Source organism: Phocoena sinus, chromosome 6, assembly GCF_008692025.1.
Source record: "Phocoena sinus isolate mPhoSin1 chromosome 6, mPhoSin1.pri, whole genome shotgun sequence".
NCBI classification, from domain to species: Eukaryota; Metazoa; Chordata; class Mammalia; order Artiodactyla; family Phocoenidae; genus Phocoena; species Phocoena sinus.
In genome coordinates, this window is record NC_045768.1 from 54,297,975 (window position 1) to 54,318,713 (window position 20,739).

The following is a 20,739-nucleotide window of genomic DNA, read 5'->3' on the forward strand; positions in this document are numbered from 1 at the left end:
TTGAGAGTCCACCTGCTGATGCAGGGGACATGGGTTCGTGCCCCGGTCCGGGAAAATCCCACATGCCACGGAGCGGCTGGGCCCGTGAGCCATGGCCGCTGAGCCTGCGCGTTCGGAGCCTGTGCTCCGCAATGGGAGAGGCCACAACAGTGAGAGGCCCACGTACCAAAAAAAAAAAGATAAAGCTGAAATTATTGATGATGATAGTAAAGGCGAGTTATGCCCAGGCACCTTGTCTCTGCATAGAGCAGACTGCTTAGCTTTCATGGTTTGGTTTGGTTTTGTAAGCATGGAGTTCAGGGGTTGCAACTTTTCAGAGGTGTGAGTAGGTTGACATCATTTGTAGAAGCCTGGTTACTTGGGTGAGACTGTTGGTTGTAACCTGAGGTGTGTTTATTGGCGTGGATCTCTGGTTGACGGGCTTTCAGAAGCCGGGTGGACGTTGACTGGTTGCTTTGTAAGAGTGTGTTCAGGTTGTTGATCCGTTGGTTTATGAGGAGTTCTGGTGGCTCCTTGTTATCATGGTTACAGAAGAATGCATCTTTTCCGAAATGTGTGGAAATATATTTGGTCTTATCGTTTTTACCCAAATGTCCTTTGATGCAACTGCACTTCATAATCACAAAAATAGACAAGGATGTTCGCGGCCTAAAGAGATTGCAAACAACTTACATAAATGAGGTGATTAAATGAATTTGGCACATCTGTACTATGGAAACAATGTAACTGTTTTTATAAGGAAGGAAACTAGATGTACTGATATGAAACAACTTCCATGATGTGGTGAGTGAAAAAAGCAAGGGGTAGAACAAGTTCTTATCTATATGTAGAACTCTCTGGAAGGATTAAAAGAAAGAAACTGATAAAAGTATTTATCTCAAGAGAGAGAAACTGGGAGACTTTGGGTGGGAAGAGTAGAGGAAAACCTTTCATTAGAAAGTCGGTGTTCAAAACCCAGTAATCTTGGACTCGAAATTCCATTCTCTTTCCACACTGCCCCGCCAAACTCCTCTCGTGTGTGATTTTTCAGGTTGATGCTCCAGTCGGCTTTGGGTAAGAGCACCACCGACATAACTCCATAAAATGGTCTTGAAAAACTTATCACACCATCAGCCCGAATCCCCCTCTTCTTACTTAACCCCATTTGCCTGATTGACTGTGTCCTCGAGGTTTGGCACACTTGGGGTGAGCACCATTCTTAGGGACCATCCTGAGGAAGAACTGTGCTGCCCAGAGAGCGCCCGCTCGCACTCCTTCCCAGCCCTGCCCCCGGTCCACACCCGCGGGGATGTCCCCACTCGCCCTGTGGAATGCTTCGGCTGTTTGCCTTCTCCGTAGACGAGAGCCTGTTTCCTCCGCCTTCCCGGTTTAGTCAGCGCAGAGTTGACATGTCTGCGAGGACGTCTTTCAACCGCCCCCGGCATCAGCGCCTCCAGGGCCCCTGAAGTACTTTCCCCAGTCTTCTCTCAAATCTTTCCTGCCTCTCGCAAGCAACTGTGAGGCTCACAACTAAACCCAGCCAGCCGGGTGTGGTCTCCAGAGGACTCCACAGATTTTACTACTACAGTGAGAAGAGAACTCATGAATGCAAAATAACGTGGAGCAGGAACAAAGTCCCGTCAGAATGACTGAAATTTCTAGGGCTGCTCAAGTCAGCACTGGCTGAGGGGCGGCTGGGGCGCGGGGAGGGGATGCGAACCGTGGGCGGAGCAGTAGGAAGATGACGTGAGGCTCACCGTCCGACGGTGAAGGTGCTTCAGAACCAAATATTCACACAGCTGTAGGGCTTTCCTCTTGGGTGGGGCTGCATCAATTAAGTAGGCGGATCCCTGTATTTTTATCTAAATTTCAACCACTCCACAGGCTTTTCTTTGGAGCACACACATGGAGAGAGTGCCTAGGGTGTCCCGGTGTCTCTTCTCATAAAGACCTGAATCCTATTGGATTAGAGCTCCACCCTGATGGCGTCATTAAATCTTATTACTTCCTTTAGAGGCCCATTTCCAAATACAGCCACACTGGGGGTTTGGGCTTCAACTTATAATTTTGGAAAGGACACAAGCATCCGGTCCAGAGTAGGTGTATGTCGCCCCCTCCTATCATACTCGGGTCAAAACAGCAGTCTGCGTACAGCTCTGAAGCAGATGGGATGAATCTATTCTCCACAGACCTCCAGGCACCTGGGACTCTGCTGGGCGTGACGATGGGTTTTAGGGCATTAGGGCACCGTGGTTAAGAGCTCAGGTTCTGAACTAACGACAGATAGGCAGCACCTCTTGTTTGCTGTCTTGGGAACGTGACTTCGGCTCTCTGGGCCAGAGTTCCACAGCGACATGTGCACACGGCAGCACACCGGGTACTATGTATGCTGTGTCAAGACCTGGGGTGGCCTGAGCCCCTTGTTCACTTGCTTCTGGTCACAAACAGCCTCCCCACTGAAACCGAGCACGACCCTGCGAGGCCCTCCCCAGTACAAAAGCCTTTCCCTGAGTTCCAAGGAGGAGATTCAAACAGGCATAAGGAAAGTGATGGGATGCAGAAACAAAGGAAAAGAGGTCAAGGAGGAATAGTGTAGTAATAAGGAAGGGCTCCCCCTCACGGGATATACATAACAATCTGATACATCTTTGAGTTCTTCTACAGGAACTAAGGTTCCCACCCAGGTTGAGGATGGTAACTTCAGGCTGAGCACAAGCACACAGACCCCAGACTGGTCGGAACCAGGCTGATGACTGAGACTGCTGAAACATCACCCTGTTACCTCACCACCAACCAATGAAAAGAAAGTCACACACCCTGTAGCCCTCCCGCCAAGTGTAACCTTTAAAAGCACTTCCCTGAAAGTGTTGGGTCTACTGAGCACCAGCCACCTGATCTCCCTGCTTGGCCCTGAAATACACCTTTCTCTGCTCCAAACTCCAATGTTTCCGTTTGTTTGGCCTCACTGGGCACTGGGCACATGAACCCGGGTTCAACAACACTGTGACAGTGTACAATAATGATCTACACGCCCTGACATGAAAACAGAACAGGTGATGGGGTTCAGGACACACTACCCAAAATATGGCACCTTGGGATGATAATATCTTAAGCCGAAGGAATTAAAAAAACAAAACGAAAGGAGAAGCAGGAAGATCACTCTGACCTCCCCCTGATCACCCTTCCTCCCTGAAATAGGTCATAAAATGCCTGTGTGAAAAGTACCCCATACCAGGAGGAGGAAAGACATTCATATCACCAAAGACAGGGGATTCGGGACCAAGAAATCTGTACAAACAAACCTTGTTAAACTAACCCTTATCGTCCTAGTTACTTCTTCACCATTTACTACCCAGAGCCCAAATCCCTTTGACTTGTCAATTCTTCACAAATTTATTGTTGCTTTGTTTCAAAAAAATTTTTTCAAATTTCCACAGTGAACACATATTACTTTGTATAAATTATTTTAAAGTGTTTTAAAGCATTAAATTTATCCACTGAAGGAAATTCAAAAAGATTTTCTTCAGCTAGATCCCAGGTGGAAGGTCTGAAATATGAGAAATGGCAGACATGGGGGTGAATCTAAAACACTGGCTGTACAAAACAACAATCATAATGTCAAATGTGTGCGTATAGAAACAAGCCAGAACCAAAATACTGGGCCAAGATTGCATTAACCTTGAGAGGGGGTTATCAGAGCTACCACAGCATATTATTATTCAGTGGCACTATTCACAAAGTACAGAGGAAGTGCAGGAGTGAAAAGAGAAACACTAAGAATTTTCTTTAAGGACTCCTTTTGAGCCATTAAGATTGAGAGAGAGAAAAAGCTTCTGAACACATTTGAGGGAGACATCTCCATAAAATCTAGGCAGGATTTATAGTTCAAGATAAAGATAGGACATGGAACCAACCTAAATGTCCATCGACAGATGAATGGATAAAGAAGATGTGGCACATATATACAATGGAATATTACTCAGACATAAAAAGAAACGAAAATGATTTATTTGTAGTGAGGTGGATGGACTTAGAGTCAGTCATACAGAATGAAGTAAGTCAGAAAGAGAAAAACAAATATTGGATGCTAATGCATATATATGGAATCTAAAAAAAAAGAAGTGGTACTGATGAACCTAGTTGCAGGGCAGGAATAAAGAGGCAGACATAGAGAATGGACTTGAGGACACAGGGTGGGAGAACGAAGCTGGGGCGAAGCTGAGAGTAGCATGGACATATACACACTACCGAATGCAAAACAGATAGCTGGTGGGGAGCAGCCACATAGCACAGGGAGATCGGCTCGGTGCTTTGCGATGACCTAGAGGGGTGGGATAGGGAGGGTGGGAGGGAGGCTCAAGAGGGAGGGGATATGGGGACATATGTATGCATATGGCTGATTCACTTTGGTGTACAACAGAAACTAACACAGTTTTGTGAAGCAATTATACTCTGATAAAGATCTATTAAAAAAAAAGAAAATATGATGGGAAAAATATCCTCTACACATTTTCAATATATTTATGTGTACAATATATACACATATATGCATGTACATGTATGTATATTTGAAAATAAACTTAACAAGAAATTTTTTTTTTTTTTTAAACAAGAAATTTTTAAAGAAGGTAAAGATGGACATAATGTACCTTTGAGAATGGATTTGTCTCTTAGTAACTTAAGGTCAGAAAAGCAAACGGTAATAACTTAAAAATAAGCACACGCTTGGCAGTTAGGCCATTTCATGTTAACAAATCCAGCTAAACAGTTTCTATAGCTCACAAGGTATTCATTCGTAATTCACCAAACGAAAGCAATTTGTAGTATGTAACAGAGGCAAATAAAAGTTCTGTGAAATTGTTCCAAAGTTTCCGTATAATTTAATGTATCTCCTTTTTATGGGGGACTCATATCTCTAATATCATGTTTTCTGTTTCCACGCTAGATATGAATCTATACATCTCGGTTCCATCCTTCATCATTTACCGGTAGCTAAATTATGGTGGATTACGCTAATGAAAAATTTCAATCTTGTTTAATTTACCCACATGCTAAATATTCAGGACACAGGAGGAAAAAGAGTATGTTCTTAGAAAAGACAAACTTGTGGATTCCATGGATTTAAAGAACATTCTTGGAAGTCTCTTTATATTTAATGCTTATTGAGAACATGAGTGAATGCATGGATATGTAAATGAATGGATGGTTATGCAAACAATTAAGCAAACTACTTGATCACATCCCTCCCTTTGGTTTTGTTTCCTCTACCCTGTCAGCTGGTTATGAGCACCTGCAGAGGTTATTTTGTGAAGGACTATTTTCCAAGTTGGCCTTAGTAATTGGGGGAGTTCCAGCCTTAGTTCTGCCTCAGTTCTGCCCAACACTCAGTCCCACAGGCTCTTCCCTAATTGAGAGCGCGCACTGTTGGCTGCAGACACCTAGAATCTCAGCAGGGGAGCTGCCCAAGTCACAGACCTTGGTTCGCATTCAATTCAGCACCTGTGCAGTTGGCCTGTGGCCTTGCATCCCAGTCTCAGCAGTGACAGCTCCTGAGAGGGTTCCCACCTGGCTTTCTAAATCAGTGTTGCTCACTCAGCCGTGGGCTAGTCATCCCCATTTGGCAGGAGTGACGCCTATGAAAAGGTGAAGGGCCAAACGCTTAGAGGAGAAAGTGGGGGCAATGCTATATTTTAATAAAGAGGTGAAAAAAGGTTCTGATAACATGGGGATATATTTTGAAAGAAGTCCTAGCCAAAGACACCACTCTCACTCCAAATGCTTATATGTGAAGAAACACTACATACAATGAATCAGAAGTCACAAAGGCATAGACCCCTCAGAAAGAGGGGGTCGTAAAAGTCCAATAGTCCGAAGTCCTCCCTAGAGGTAAGGAAGACAGGAAAACCAGGTCTTTCCGGTGTCACACAACCTGTCAATGGCAGACTGAGGGCAGTGACTTTACATGTGTCTGCCGCTTCACAAAGCACGTCGGCATACGCTGTCTTATTTATTACACCACACTAACGCTGTAAATTAGGTATTTGTTATGATGCTTATTTTACAACTAAGGAAACTACCTGTCACGCTCAAACAATCCAGGAATCAGCAGCTTGATGGTTCTTTACCCTTGACCTAGATATTTGATAATAAATATTTGTAGAACTGTGCTGAACCAAGTTTTTCACTGAAGTTGACTATGTTTTTACAGACTGAGAATGATTTGGAGATCACTGAGAAATACAAAACATAACTTCGTGAAAAACAAAGAAAGTAAATACAGAGATAAACTTTGAGCTATATAATAATAATTACGAATTGTGTTTTTCTTACAAATAGAATTAAAATACACAGCTCTAATGAATCAATTATAACACATAATTGAGAAGGTAATAAATGGAGTTAAATTGTTCTAAGGCCCATGTATTATCCAGGAGGAAGGTAAAAGTATTAGATCTTGCTGATATATATAGTTAATTATAATATTATGTACTATAATATATATTATTTCTTTCGAGTAAATCAATAAAAGAATAGAAAAAGAGTACACAGCTTCTTACCCAGCAGAAGGGGAAATGGAATGATAGAAAGTATTCGGTCCAATAGAAGGGACAAACGGAGAAAGAAAACACAGGACAGGCAGGACAAATAAAGACTCAAAATAAGATGGTAGATGAAACCTAATTACGTCAGCAATTGTATCAACATAAATAGACTAAATGCTCCAACTAGCATCCATGATTGGTCTGAAAACAATTTAACTTTAATCCGTTTACAAGAAATACATCTAAAACATTAAAATATATAAAAGTTGAAAGTAAAATTATGAGAAAGCATAAGTCAAAAGAATACTGGTATTCTATGTTAGTATCAGACAAGATAGACTTCCAGGCAAAAACCAGTACAAGGAAGATATGTAGTCATTTCCTAATGGTAAAAGGCTCAATCCTTCAGGAAGATAAAATAATTTTAAGTTGCTGTACTAGTAACACCATTGCCAAAAACTAAACAATCAAGCAAACACAGAATTACAAGGAGAAGTAGACAAATCCACAATCAGATTAAGAGATTAAAAGTCAACCCTCTGAGTAAATTATAGAACAGGAAGACAAACATACCAGTATGAACACTGAAAATATGAGCAACATAATTACAAGCTAGAGCACATGGATGTACATACAATCTGCACATAGTACCAAATAATACACATTCTTTTATGGCACACACAATATTTAAGGAAACCAACTGTATACTAGGTCATAAAGTAAACCTATACAAATCTCAGAAGACTGAAATCATACAGAATTTCTTCTCTGACAGCAACGTAATTAAGTGACAAATCAATCACAAGATAACTAGAAAATCTTCATATGTTTGGAAAGTAAGACACAGACTTCCAAGTTGTCCATGGGTTAAACAGGAAATGATAAGGTAAATCAGACAATGTTCAGAGTGATTACAAACACATGACAAAATGTCCCGGACCATCTTTTTGTCATTAGACAGAAAGACCTAGAGAAAACGGAAAATTTTCTAAAAAAAATGTAACTTATCAAAACTGACCTAGGAAGGAATTTAAAACTTGAGTTGTAACATAACCATTAAAGAAATTGAACCAGTCATTTAAAATATTCCCAAAAAGGAAATTCTAGGTCCAAGTGGCTTGAACTGACGAAGTTCACCAAACGTTCAAGGAACAATTAAGAAAACAAGATAGAGCGAATGGTAGAGAAGCATTAATCAAAGAAAGCATGTCTGAAAAATACCTGGATGAGAAAGAAGACAGTAAATAAGTCCTCATTACTGAACCTAAAAGGACTCCAAAAGAGTTAATTATTAGCTTTATCAGCAGTCAAAAAGGAAAGACTGGAATCCCAGAAAAATGTCATTTTCCTCTGGCATAATTATAGCAAGGACTGACCAAGCCCTTCCCCCTGAACTGCCCAGAGGATGGTGGGTAGGGGCTGCAGACCCTCCCACAAGCATGCCCTTGGGCTTCCCACACAGCTCACTGGCTATGTATTATCTCTTTTAATCTTCACACTACCTCTGTATTGTGAATCCTATTCTTATCTTAATTTTACAGATGATGAAGCTGAACTTTAGAAAAGTGATTTTCATGGCCACATAGTTAGCAAATGGCATGGCTGGGGATGGAAGACAGGCCAACTGACTAGAAAACTCATACCCTTAGCTTCTCCTCTACACCTATGTTATTAGTGGTCCTAATGAACCTCCCAGCAGGATCCATCCATGTGTGCTTCCCCACAACAACTCTCCTCTTCCTTGGCACAGATAATCCAGTGCTGACTATTTCAAAGAAGCATATGGTGCCCAAGGATTGACCTTTGGAGAGCTATGTATAGAATGTGGACATTCTGAGATTTGTGCCATTATATGAAAACAGGCGGTCAGCAGTTACCCATAACAGTTGTTTAAAATAGCACCTGAAAAATATTTAGTATCTTCCTAAAATGGGGTTTGACAATAGAGACTACCCCAAAGTAGAGTTGTTGGGATAATTGAGTTAATATTTGTCCTTTATGTTAACCACCAAGAAGCAAGCAGTCAGAAGGCATCTCTGCAAAACACTGTTCACCCTTGCAGCATGGCCAACCAGTGCTGTGTCTGCCCAGTCCCAATTGCATTACATTCTGATAAACATCCAAGGACAGTTATGAAGAACACCTAAATTTCATAATTGGGCTCCTCTCGAGAAGAAATATCCCAAATCTGAAGGAGTGTTGGAGGTGGAACAAATCAATTTAGCTAACAAGCATGCACCTTACCCCAGTGCTCTGGGCTTCAGCATCTTGAGTTCAGGACTTGTCATCTCCCTTCTGGAATGAATTTCCCCTCTAGACACATTACTCTCACTCCCCTTATAGCTGTACCAGGGTCATACTCTAATTTCTCAGATTTCGTTACGTGAATCAGTCCAGTGTGTAACACTGAGTCTGAGGAATCGTGAGTCATGTGTTACACACATCTCCCATTTTTATCTTTGCTTGGTGGAATGTGTTGTAGCGTTTTAAAATAGATCTTGGTCTCCTTGAACCTTTATATTCAAATTCATTCTTAGGGTGAAAGAAAAAATTATGAAGTCAAATGTAAAGGACAGACTTCTTGTAAACCCATGACTAAGCAGCTACCCTCAGTGAGCAGAGAGAGAAGTCCCCATCAGGCCACTGCCCCACCAGCACCTTCTGCTGGTCCTTCAGTCCTGAGCAAGAAGACTGGAGGACCTGTGCCCTCAGCATGTATTGGTACTGGTGATGCAGACAAAATAAGTTAATGCATTCAGAATTCCTAATAAGTCTGACATCCAAATGTAAAGAAAGTGGAAACTTTGAAATGTGCTGAATTTTAGAGAGGGGGTGTGCCATTTATAGGAGCCCAAGAATTTTAGTGTAGTGGGTGTAAATTTCACAACCCATAAACTCACTCTGTTACAAAAGTATTTTTTAAATCTCTATTTCCAGCTCCCCTTCTGCTGGTTAGCAGAACATTTATTAGCTGTTATCTTTGTAAAGTAGAATTGGATTGGGAGGGGGAACTTTTTTTTTACTTTGTATACTTCTGTGCAATTTTACTTTATTATCTTATGAAAAGGGGTCCATTCCTCCTAACTCCTAATGAAAATCCTTTTTGGACAAGATTCAGATGAACTCTGCTACCCAAGGAAAAGCAAGGGGTTGATGGTGATGCTTCAGAATTCTCCCAGCAGAACATGGCAGCAGATATGTTCTCCCCCAGAAGCCACCTTGTAAAACTCAATGTTCGAACTGATGCACCTACAGGTTACTGTTAAGAAATTGGACCTCTCTTAAAAACTTAAATATAAGATATGACACCATAAAACTCCTAGAAGAGATCATAGGCAAAACATTCTCTGACATAAATCATACCAATGTCTCCTTAGGTCAGTCTCCCAAGGCAATAGAAATAAAAACAAAAATAAACAAATTGGACCTAATCAAACTTACAAGCTTTTGCACAGCAAAGGAAACCATAAACAAAATGAAAAGACAACCTACAGACTGGGAGAAAATATTTGCAGAAGATGCAACCGACAAGTGCTTAATTTCCCAAATATATAAACAGCTCATAAACTCAACAACAACAACAAAAAAACAAGCAACCCAATCAAACAAATGGGCAGCAGACCTAAATAGACATTTCTCCAAAGAAGACATACAGATGGCCAATAGGCACATGAAAAGATGCTCAACATCACTATTTACTAGAGAAATGGAAATCAAAACTACAATGAGGTACCACCTCACACTGGTCAGAATGGCCATCATTAAAAAGTCTACAAATAACAAATGCTGGAGAGGGTGTGGAGAAAAGAGAATCCTGTCACACTATTGGTTGGAATGTAAATTGGTGCAGCCACTATGGAAAACAGTATGGAGGTTCCTCAAAAAGCTAAAAATAGAGTTGCCATATGATCCAGCAATCCCACTCCTGGGCATATACCCAGACAAAACTATAATTCAAAAAGGTACATGCACCCCTATGTTTATAGCAGCACTAATTACAATAACCAAGACATGGAAACAACCTAAATGTCCATCAACAGATGAATGGATAAAGATGTGGTGTGTGTGCATGTGTGTGTGTGTGTATACATATGTATACACACACACACAGACACGCGTGCACACACACACACACAATGGAATATTACTCAGCCAACAAAAAGAATGAAATAATGCCATTTGCAGCAACATGGATGAACCTAGAAATGATTATATGAAGCTAAGTACATCAGAAAGAGAAAGACAAATACCATATGATATCACTTATATGTGGAATCTAAAATATGATACAAGTCAACATATCTATAAAACAAAAACAGACTCGCAGACATAGAGAACAGACTTACGGTTGCCAAGTGGGTGCAGGGGTAGGGGAGGAAAGGAGTTGGAGTCTGAGATTAGCAGATGCAAACTATTATATACAGGATGGATAAACAACAAGGTCCTACTGTATAGCACAGGGAACTATATTCAATACCCTGTGACAAACCATAATGGAAAAGAATATGAAAAAGAATATATATAATATATATAAAAATAACTGAGTCACTTTGCTGTACAGAAGAAATTAACACATTGTCAATAAACTATACTTCAATAAAATTAAAAAAAAAAAAAAGAAATTGGGCCTCTAATAAGATACAGAAACATTCTAGTGCCAGAAAATTGAGTTCAGTAAAAGCTGGAGGTAGAGTGGTAGGACTAATGAGGAGGGCAGACAGTGAGTGTGGACATCCCTATCGGCTCAATAGTTGACAGCCAGCACGGACAGGGACAGCTAGAGGAGTGGGGTAGACAAGCCCCGGAGTTCCCGTCTCTGGCTCTCTTCATTCCTATGACACTGCTTAGCAAAAGCATTTCTATGCAAGAGCATGACTCTTGCTGCTTCCCCAGTCCTAAGCTGTGTGGCATTTTGGATTTTGCAAATCATTCGGGATGGCCATATGGCATCCTAGGTTTAATTGACTGAAGTTGGGCATATGGCAGTGATAGCACACCTATCAAGCAAGTAAACCATACTATTTCTGCAGTACAAACAGTGTGATTTCCTGCCCATATCTGCTGTTTCTTAGGGTTTCCCCTAGACACATTCTGTGGTCTTGGTCTACTGCCGAGTGCCACAGCGAGCCCTCTGTCTTCTAAAGATCACAGGGCTACTTCTCTGATGCACAGAACCTTACAGAGACGTTAATCATCTGAATAGCCATTTGGGCAAAGTGGAAAAACACTGGGAACTCTAGACCACTGAGAAACGCATTTCTGCAGGATCTGGACAGCTTGTAAATTTGGGAGACTTTCCAAATTTTCCTGTTACAGAGTGTATCTTTACTCTTATCTGGCACTCAGATTTTTTTTTTAAAAAGAATATTCTTAGCATTTATTTGTTAACTCAAATCAACAAATTTATCCTTTTGTAATAAGATATAAGAAATCAGGTAGGCAGTACTCAATTGTGATTACTGAAGCATGAACATTTCATAGCTACTTCTGGTTTAAGACATCATTAGATAATGTGTTAAACGTAAAGCTGAAACACAGTATTTGGGACACCTTTCAATATAAATGCATAAGTTAAATGTTTCCTGGGCTCACGAAAACTGTTGGGTGGATTTGGGATTTTAAGCCATTAGGTGAGACTGAACTCAGACTAGTTTTGATGTTTTTCAAAAAACAGCTCGATAAATTATCTTACAGCATATATACAGATAACAACTACACAGATCAAGAAATAGAATGGTGTTAGCACCAGAAAACCTTGAGCTCTTTCCTAATTGCAAATGTTTTTGTAACCGAACAGGATCCTATGGGCCCTTCCTGGGACAGACCCTTCCCCCATATCCTCTGTTTTATCTCCTCTCTGAAATACCTAGATCATAGTACCTGATGCACTTTTCCTGAGTCGTTTTACAGATGTGAAAACTACCACCAAATGGAAGAAATTAACTACTTGATGACCATGAGCATGTAGCCCCCAGACCTACTGGCACCTAAGGATTGATAATGTTAACCCCTGTGACGCTGCCCTATTACCTCACCATTAGCCAATCACAGAACTGTGCATGAGCTGATCATATAACCTGAGACTCGCCTCCCTCACCTTTTGCCTTTAAAAATGCTTTCCTGAAACCCATCGGTGAGTTGGGGTGTTTTGAGCACTAGCTGCCCCGGATTCCTTGTTTGGCGCCCTGCGATAAAGGCTGCACTTTCCTTCAGCACAACCCAGTGTCTAAGTTTGCTTCATTTTCTCCTCTCCAAAGATAAGCAATAAACTTTGGTATGCGTCTTCCTGGTTTTGAACTTTATAAATGGAATAATGTAACATGTATTCCTTCATGTTTGGCTTCTTTTTCCATGTAATGTTTGTGAGATTTAACAAGTTAATTGTACTTTGTTTTATTCACTACTGTATGGTATTCCTTATATAAAGAGCTTGTAATTTCTTTATTTTACATTTGAAGGAAATGGGCTGTTTTCAGTTTGGTAAGATTATGAGTCACTTCTTAGATCAGAAAGATTTTTTTAAAATTTCTTCTTTCATAATTTAAAGAACAGTTCCTCTACTTTATACACGTAATGACGTGTTCTGAGAATATGTAGGTGTGTTTAACAGGTTACAATTAAAATGACAGTGGTGTAATGACATGTTAATGTAAGTGCTTAGTGTTGCATTTGCAATTCCTATTCCAAGTTTAGGATGATCACTTGGGGTATAAAATATTTATTTGCCCAAAGTGCATCCACAATTAATACGGTAACTGCTGACGCAAGGGTTCCAAATGATCAAATATCATTTTGCTGAGTAATCAATTTGCCAAATTATTTAGGAATTTTTTAAGTGTTGATATCTCTGCCTGTAAAATGGCAAACAGTCCTAGATCAAACATAAGATGATTTTACAACAATGTTTTTCAACTAACTAGCTTCTAGTGATTTGATTCAGAGCTTTTGAAGGAATTACAAATTGGTTTAGGCTTTTACAGAGTTCAGCAACATTTCCAAAAAAGTTTTGCCATGTATTGGCTTCCAGAAGTGTGTATAGAGAATGTGTGTGTATGGGAAAAATAGGATGAATGCACAGAAAAATGCTCGAGGTGTCATTAAGAATTATTTGTAATGGTAGAAACCATCAACCTTAAATCGTATGATCATTAGGTATAATCATGAGAATATCTTAATTCATACAAGTATTTGTTGATTAAATAATGTGCTAAGTACCATGCAACACCCTGGGAATTATGTAGTGATCAAGACTGAGAGGTCCCTGAGGTTTCAACTGGAGATGGTGACTTGTAAGATCCTGAACTCACTTCCTCCCATGGACGCCCGGAATCTACAGCTACAGATGGAACAAATTTCCTCTGAAAAAACCCTAAAGGCTGGCTGAGCAACTCCTATACGTTGGGTAAACAAGAAACAAAAACACATCAAAGCGGGTAGGAGAGACTGGGACACAACCTCACCACAAACTTCACCCCCCCCCACACCCCACCCCTCCCCCAATTTCTCCCTGAAGAGCCAAGCCTTCCTACCCCACATTGGGCACCTCCACTTTTAAGACCTTCACCTTACAGACGAGCCCCCCAAACATCTAGAACATTTGAAAACGAACAGGGCTCCAGTCCTGGAGACCCAAAAGGCTCTAGCAAAACTGAGAAGGGCTCTTAAAGGGCTGGAACGCCCGGACTCACCGCCCCAGGCTCCACGCAGACTTGAAGTGAAGGAGGAAGCTCGTTTGCTTCTATTAAACGCGTTGTGTAGTTTAGCCCGCTCACCTGGGAGCCACCGGTATCCTTCCGGGGAGACAGCTTGGCGCCATCACCTTTTGCCCGAGCCTGGCTCCAGCCACTGGCGCCATCTTTTTTTGTTGTTGTAAACTATAGTAGGTCTTTCTATTTTCTTCCTGGCAGGTGCCCTCTTCCTCTCCCTTTGCTGCATTCCAGAGCCAGTATCGTCTGGAAGGAAGCTTTCACAGGTGTCTGGTGCCTCCGGTTCGGCGGCCGCCGTCCAGGGAACTCTGCTCAGCCACGCGGCTCTGCAGGCCGGGGCGGGGGGGGTCTTGTGTTCCTGGTCCCCACAGGACTGGAACAATGGAGAGACAGTCGTGGCGGGCTACCACCCCCAGGACACTGCACAGACAGCTCACTGACACATACTCCCAGTCTTGAGAAAGAGCCCCTTTGCTGGTCCAGGAGCTCTGGCCTGGGGCGCATCCTTCCAGCCTCAGAGAATGGAGGCTAGCGGTCCCGGGCTTTGCGCTTTCCCTATGCCTCCCTCCAGCTCACCAGCACCGCCCAGAAAGGAGCTTATACTCTTGTCTGGTGCCCTGGTTTTTGAGGTTGCCACCAGGGAACACCTCTTCATGGCCTGGCTCTAGTGGCCCACAGGACTGTAACCAACAGAGTTCTTACACACTCACCACCCACAGGACACAGGAAGAGGCAATAGATCCAGGAGCTCAGTCTCCCTGTGAAAGTAGCCCATTAGCTCATCATCCATCATAACTGCAACCTGAGGGGCAGGCATCTAGTTAAAGACCAAGAGGTCCCTGAAATCATGAAGTTTGGAATTATAAAGGGAAATGGACATTAAGGAAATATTCATCCAAATATTTATTTAGTGTTAAAAGTGGTTAGTGCTATACACAAACTTTCAACACCTTGGGTTCTGAGAGTTTTTTATAGATTTTGGTTACAAGTCCTTTATCAGATATATGTTTTATAAATGTTTTCTCCCAGCTGGTGGTGTCAGAAACTTATTTTAGCCTGCTGACAAACTAACAAGTGATCCTACCAGGGTGTTAAAGACACTGGCAGGACACACGAAGCTCCTGGGTTAGAGAAAAAGGACTTTGGAACTGCATATTCACATCTGTTTCATTTGCTCCCCCAAACGCTCCAAGACCCTTGAGGGACATGGAAAGGCCCAGGTAGGTTCTGCACACAGGGTGGATTTGTGTCACGGCTGAGAAACCCCAAGTTTAAATCCCCGATCATTTAAAGAGGGCTGATGGCAAAGCTACCCAACCTTTGCCCTGGTCAGGAAACAAGCATGCCCTTTGCCCCAGTGGGAGCCTTTATCTCTATCTTCCAAAGGTTTCTGTTACATATAGCTTTGAAAAAATAGTCCAGAACAAAAGTGGTTAATGCATTTGCTCAAAACATATGCAAAAAAAAAAAAAAAAAAAATGAAAGACCCAAGGAAAATCACCTCCCAATACATGACTTGTCTTTTCCTTCTCCTAGCAGTGTCTATTGAGGAGCAGAAAATTTTTGATAAAGTCCAAATTAGCAATTTGTTTTTTAATATATCATGCTTGGAGTCACATCTAAGAAAACTCTGTCTGATCCAAGATCTCAAAGGTTTTTCCTATTTTTTTTCTAAACGTTTTATAGTTTTAGGTTTTATATATGGGTTTATGTTTAATTTTTATATATGGTGTAAGGTAATGATCAAAGTTCATTTTTTTAGCATATATTTAATCACTCTAGCACTATTTTTTGAAAGATCATACACTTTCTGCTGAATTGCCTTTGCTCATTTGTCAAAAATCAGTGGTCTGTAAATGTGTGGGTCCATTTCTGCATTCTTTATTCTGTTCCATCGATCCATTTGATAGATTCCGTCGATCTGTCTTGATGCCAATACCACACTGTCTTGATTACTGTAGTTTATAAGAGCCTTGAATTCAGGTACTGGTAGTTCTCCAACTTAGTTCTTCTTTTTCAAAGTTTTTTAGCTATCCTAGATCCATTGTATTTCCATATGAATTGTAAAGTCAGTTTGCCATTTTCTATTAAAAGCTTGATGGGGTTCTGATGAAGACTGTGTTGACTCTATAGACCAAATTGGGGAGAAAAAATATCTTAACAATATCGAGTCTTTTGCCTTATGAACACAGTAGATCTCTCCATTTATTTAAGTCTTTGATTTCCTTAGAAATGTTTTATAGTTTTTCAGTGTACAGGTCTTACACACCTTTCATCAGATTTATCACTATGTATTTCATAATTAGTTTTTCTATTTTCTTTCTTTCCCTATCTTTTTGCTTTCAGCTCTTCTTGAGTGCTTTTATCCAGACACACAGAGAGGTGTCACCTTTTAAAATTCCTTCTGACAATCTTTTACTTTTTGCGTTATATAGTGCACTTACATTTACTTTAATTACTAATATATTTTTGCGCAGACAACTCAGACACAAATTCCCATGTAGCCAGTAATGCATGGGATACTTCCCAATCTCAGAGCTATCAATAAGCTGATGCAAAACCAGGAAGCTACTATGTCTAAGGTCCCTCAGCCTAAATCCTCTGCTTGCCACCCAGCCCCTGTAAGGGTAAGCAGACCCTGCCTCCTGGTCCAGTTGTTGCTTCCGAGAGAAGCAGACCAGAATCAGACCAGAGTGCTCTCCTGCTCCCTTCCCCCAGTTTCAAAGTACATTATCCTCAGCAAAATGGCAGCCACTCTACTTATTATGGTGTTCCACACACAAAAAGTCTGCGTGTCAGCCAAATGACAAATTTCAACATGCGTTACTTTTAGACCACGCTGAAGAAAAAATCTGGTGGACTGACTTGAATCAGCTAATGAAAACCAGTGACATTTCTCGGGTTGAGTTCAAGTCTTGAAATATCCAGATTCCAAAAGAAAAGGAAATAATATTAAGAACCTATGGGGGAAAGAATATTGTAATCAATAAGTAAAGGTACTAATTACAGGATATATTTGAAAGACCTCAGATTTCCAAGGGAAACCAAGTACAAAAATAAGGTTAGAAACTGTGAACTCTATTTCTTTGTACAAAGTCTTAAATATCTCCCATGTGTGATGGCTGCAACATAAAAATGCCTAAATTGGCCAGATTCATTTTCTTTCTAGCATAGTATTGTATCTTATACTGGCTATAATTTTGTCTCTTCCTTTCATTTATTTAGTAAATAACATTATTTGGTACATTTCTATGTTACTGAATTAAATGTCCATATAAGTTAGAATGATTTTGGTGTCTCTGTGGGCTAACATGTCAATGTTTGTTTTAGAAGTAACTTTGTATTATGATATGAAAGCACCATGCTGGAGATTCCCAAAATAATATTTTCTGCCTTTCATTTCTATCCTTTAAAGAAACCCAAATGAACTGGCTATTCCATATTCTAGGAGGAGACCCTATGTATATTATGATTAAAAAAAAAAAAAAGGCCTACAAGGTAAAAAATGTTTCAAACTTGATTGTGGTGCTGTTTACGTGAATGTATGTGTTTGTCAAAACTCACAGAAATGTACACTAAAACGGATGAATTTTCCGGTATGTAAATATATAATTCAAAGAAGAAAAAAAATTGGGGCAGGATATCTTCTTACGTATATTAAAATGAATTTTAATAAGCTATTTCAATCTAAGCAAGGAACTTGGGTGCCAAATATCAATGTGAAGTGACACAAAACAAACACATTATGAACATCCAAAAATCTGGAATTTACAATGGGAATGTTGACAGCTTTTGAAATTAAACAGCACTCAATCACTAATTTTCTTGGAGGGTAAGATTTGTACCCTGCTGGGCTTATAATTTTGTTTTCTCTTTTTGTGCTGTTCATGTATAAATATTGCCAATTTCATTTGACACAAAAAAGGAAAACAACTTAATTTTGTTTCTAAGCTAGTGAACGACACAGAGACTACCCTCTAGATGAGACAGTGTAATATAAGCATCCTGGCAATGATTTGCGGGGTGGGGTGGGGTGGGTGGGAATCAAGCCATTTCGAATGTATTTGTAACAAGGAAACAAATTTATTGATTTTAAAAGACAAGACACCATTTTGTTTTGAAAAACACAAGAAAGCTAGCCTGAGTTCAAGTCTGAAATATTCAGAAAAATCCTACTAATATCTTTAGTATGTTCCAGTCATTTGTTTAAACAACACACTAAAAGTTAATATATATTTTTATAATTATAAAAGTTCCCCAGTTATTGTACAGTACACAATACAAATTGCCCACAAACTATTATTTAGCTCCTGCCAATTTTGAGAGGACATGATATACTAAAAGATTTAGCATTTCTCACAAAAATCACATCAGGAAATACGTATTTACAAAACCAAATACATTATACAAAAAACCATCACATGTTATTCGGTAAAGATGTTTTTAAATAATTAAAAAGTTTATTCAACTGTAGTCCAAAAACTGGAAAAGAACATTACATTATCTCACACATACAATCTCTACAAAAGTTGCTTACCTCATTTACATAATATATTCAGTCGATTGTAAAATAAATGTTCAAATATCTCCTAGTGTTACTATGTTTCTGTGCTTGTGGGACTGAATAATGTAATCTGCCACTTACTAAGTGAAATTTAAATGATGGCACTTAAAAAAAAATACAGTATTTTAAAAAAACACAATGAAAGAAGTTTTACCTAGAAGGTACGAAAGCCCTGAGTGATAGTAGAATTACTGATTGGTAAGCACTACAATTAACCTAATTAAAAGTTTAACACCCCAGGCACAAATTTCCAAGTTTTCTCAAGGCACTCACTTATAGTTTCTGTAACCAATGCACTGGTCACCACCATAGGTCCCAATTGATGATGGAGATGAGTACAGAAAAAAATTTGCTTTGGTACAAAAGATGCTTTTTAAACGAATAAAATTCAATACCTCCTTTATTGGGTCATTTAAAATCATGTTTAGCAGGTTAAAACAAGGCAATTATTTGTTCAAAAGTATTAATTCATTGAAGGAAAAATTTACTTGGTAATCAACTGTCAATGGGAGTTTTCACTTTTTCTTTCCTCCCCAGAATCATAATTCCTCTAATAAAGATTTGTTGTCTTCATTATTGAGCTAAACAATTCTTACCAAAGATTTCATTACTCAGGGCTTCCAATCCCAACATCATAATTTATTTAAAAAAACAAAGGAAAGAGGTGGTGGTGGGGTGGGGGGAGGGAAGGATCAAATACCAGAACCAAATAAGAGACAAAATACATTTTTGAAAATAGGACATATTACCAATTACTTCAAACCAAAGGAAAAAAAAATCCTAGGCAGTCACTTTGTAAGTGGCTTTTACTATTTAAGTAAAATTGGTAAACTAAACTCAGGTCTACTGGCACATAAAATCACTAGCAGCAATGATCAAGGCATGCAAACTGAGAAGCATTTACAGTAAATCATCATGAAGAATTCAAAAGAAGAGAGTTAAATTAAAACCCTTTGAGTATTGCATGTTAACACATGAGTAATTTGCATGGTTTGACTTCCTAAACTGCCTAAAAAAGCAATGTTTACGGCAAACTTGCACTATGCTATGGATGTCCTTTCACCAGACATCGGAATAGGTTACACTCTTTATGAGCGCCCGGCTAGGGCAGCGCAAGCACATCTGCAGACGACACTGCTCTCATGTTCCCTCTCACAGGGGACAAAGGGGGCCCAGTGCACGCAGAGAGGCCCTTGAGCAAAGTCAGCAATTGTGTAAGCAGACTGGCATTTACAGATATCAGAAGCAGTAGTCATAGCATCTCCTGACAGATGAGCTTAAAATCAAGTGCTTTGCTCTCCATTCTATCTATATATAATTTTTTGACAAAGTATTAAAGTTTTGGAGCATAGATAAAATTATGCCCTATATGAAATTCCCAAACAATATTTTATGAGAGATCTAACTCCAAATAGCTTACCTGCCCCATAGTTCAGTTTTTCTTTATCCACTTGAACTCGTTTCTTCCTAAGGCTTCACTTACAATTGTACTTTCTAAAGCTAAATAAACGAGATCTTTTGTTCTGTTTGGGGAGAAAAAAAAAAAAAAAGAAAGAAATGTAACCCTTTCTTTATCATACCTTTTAAAGGCAATCTAGGTACTTTCAATGTGCAGAGATCAGTTACAACATAGGTCTACAGGCCCATGTGTTTGTCCTCCTTTTCTAGAGTCATGATGTGATGCTAGAAAAGTTGATTTTTTTTCTGTAAACAGTACACTTACTTAGATGGCAGTGAATATTTGGGAATAAATATATCAAGCCCTCTTGAAGAAAATTAAGAGTTGTATATAAAATGCAAGTGTTCAGCGTGGAAACACTTTCTCTTCCTACCCCCCCCTTTAAAAAACAGCATAATTAGACATTTGGATATAGAGTATATTTTACCGGTCTAAGTCTAAATAAATGATCTGAAAGGCTTTTGTCCCCCATCGTATATCTTACAATGC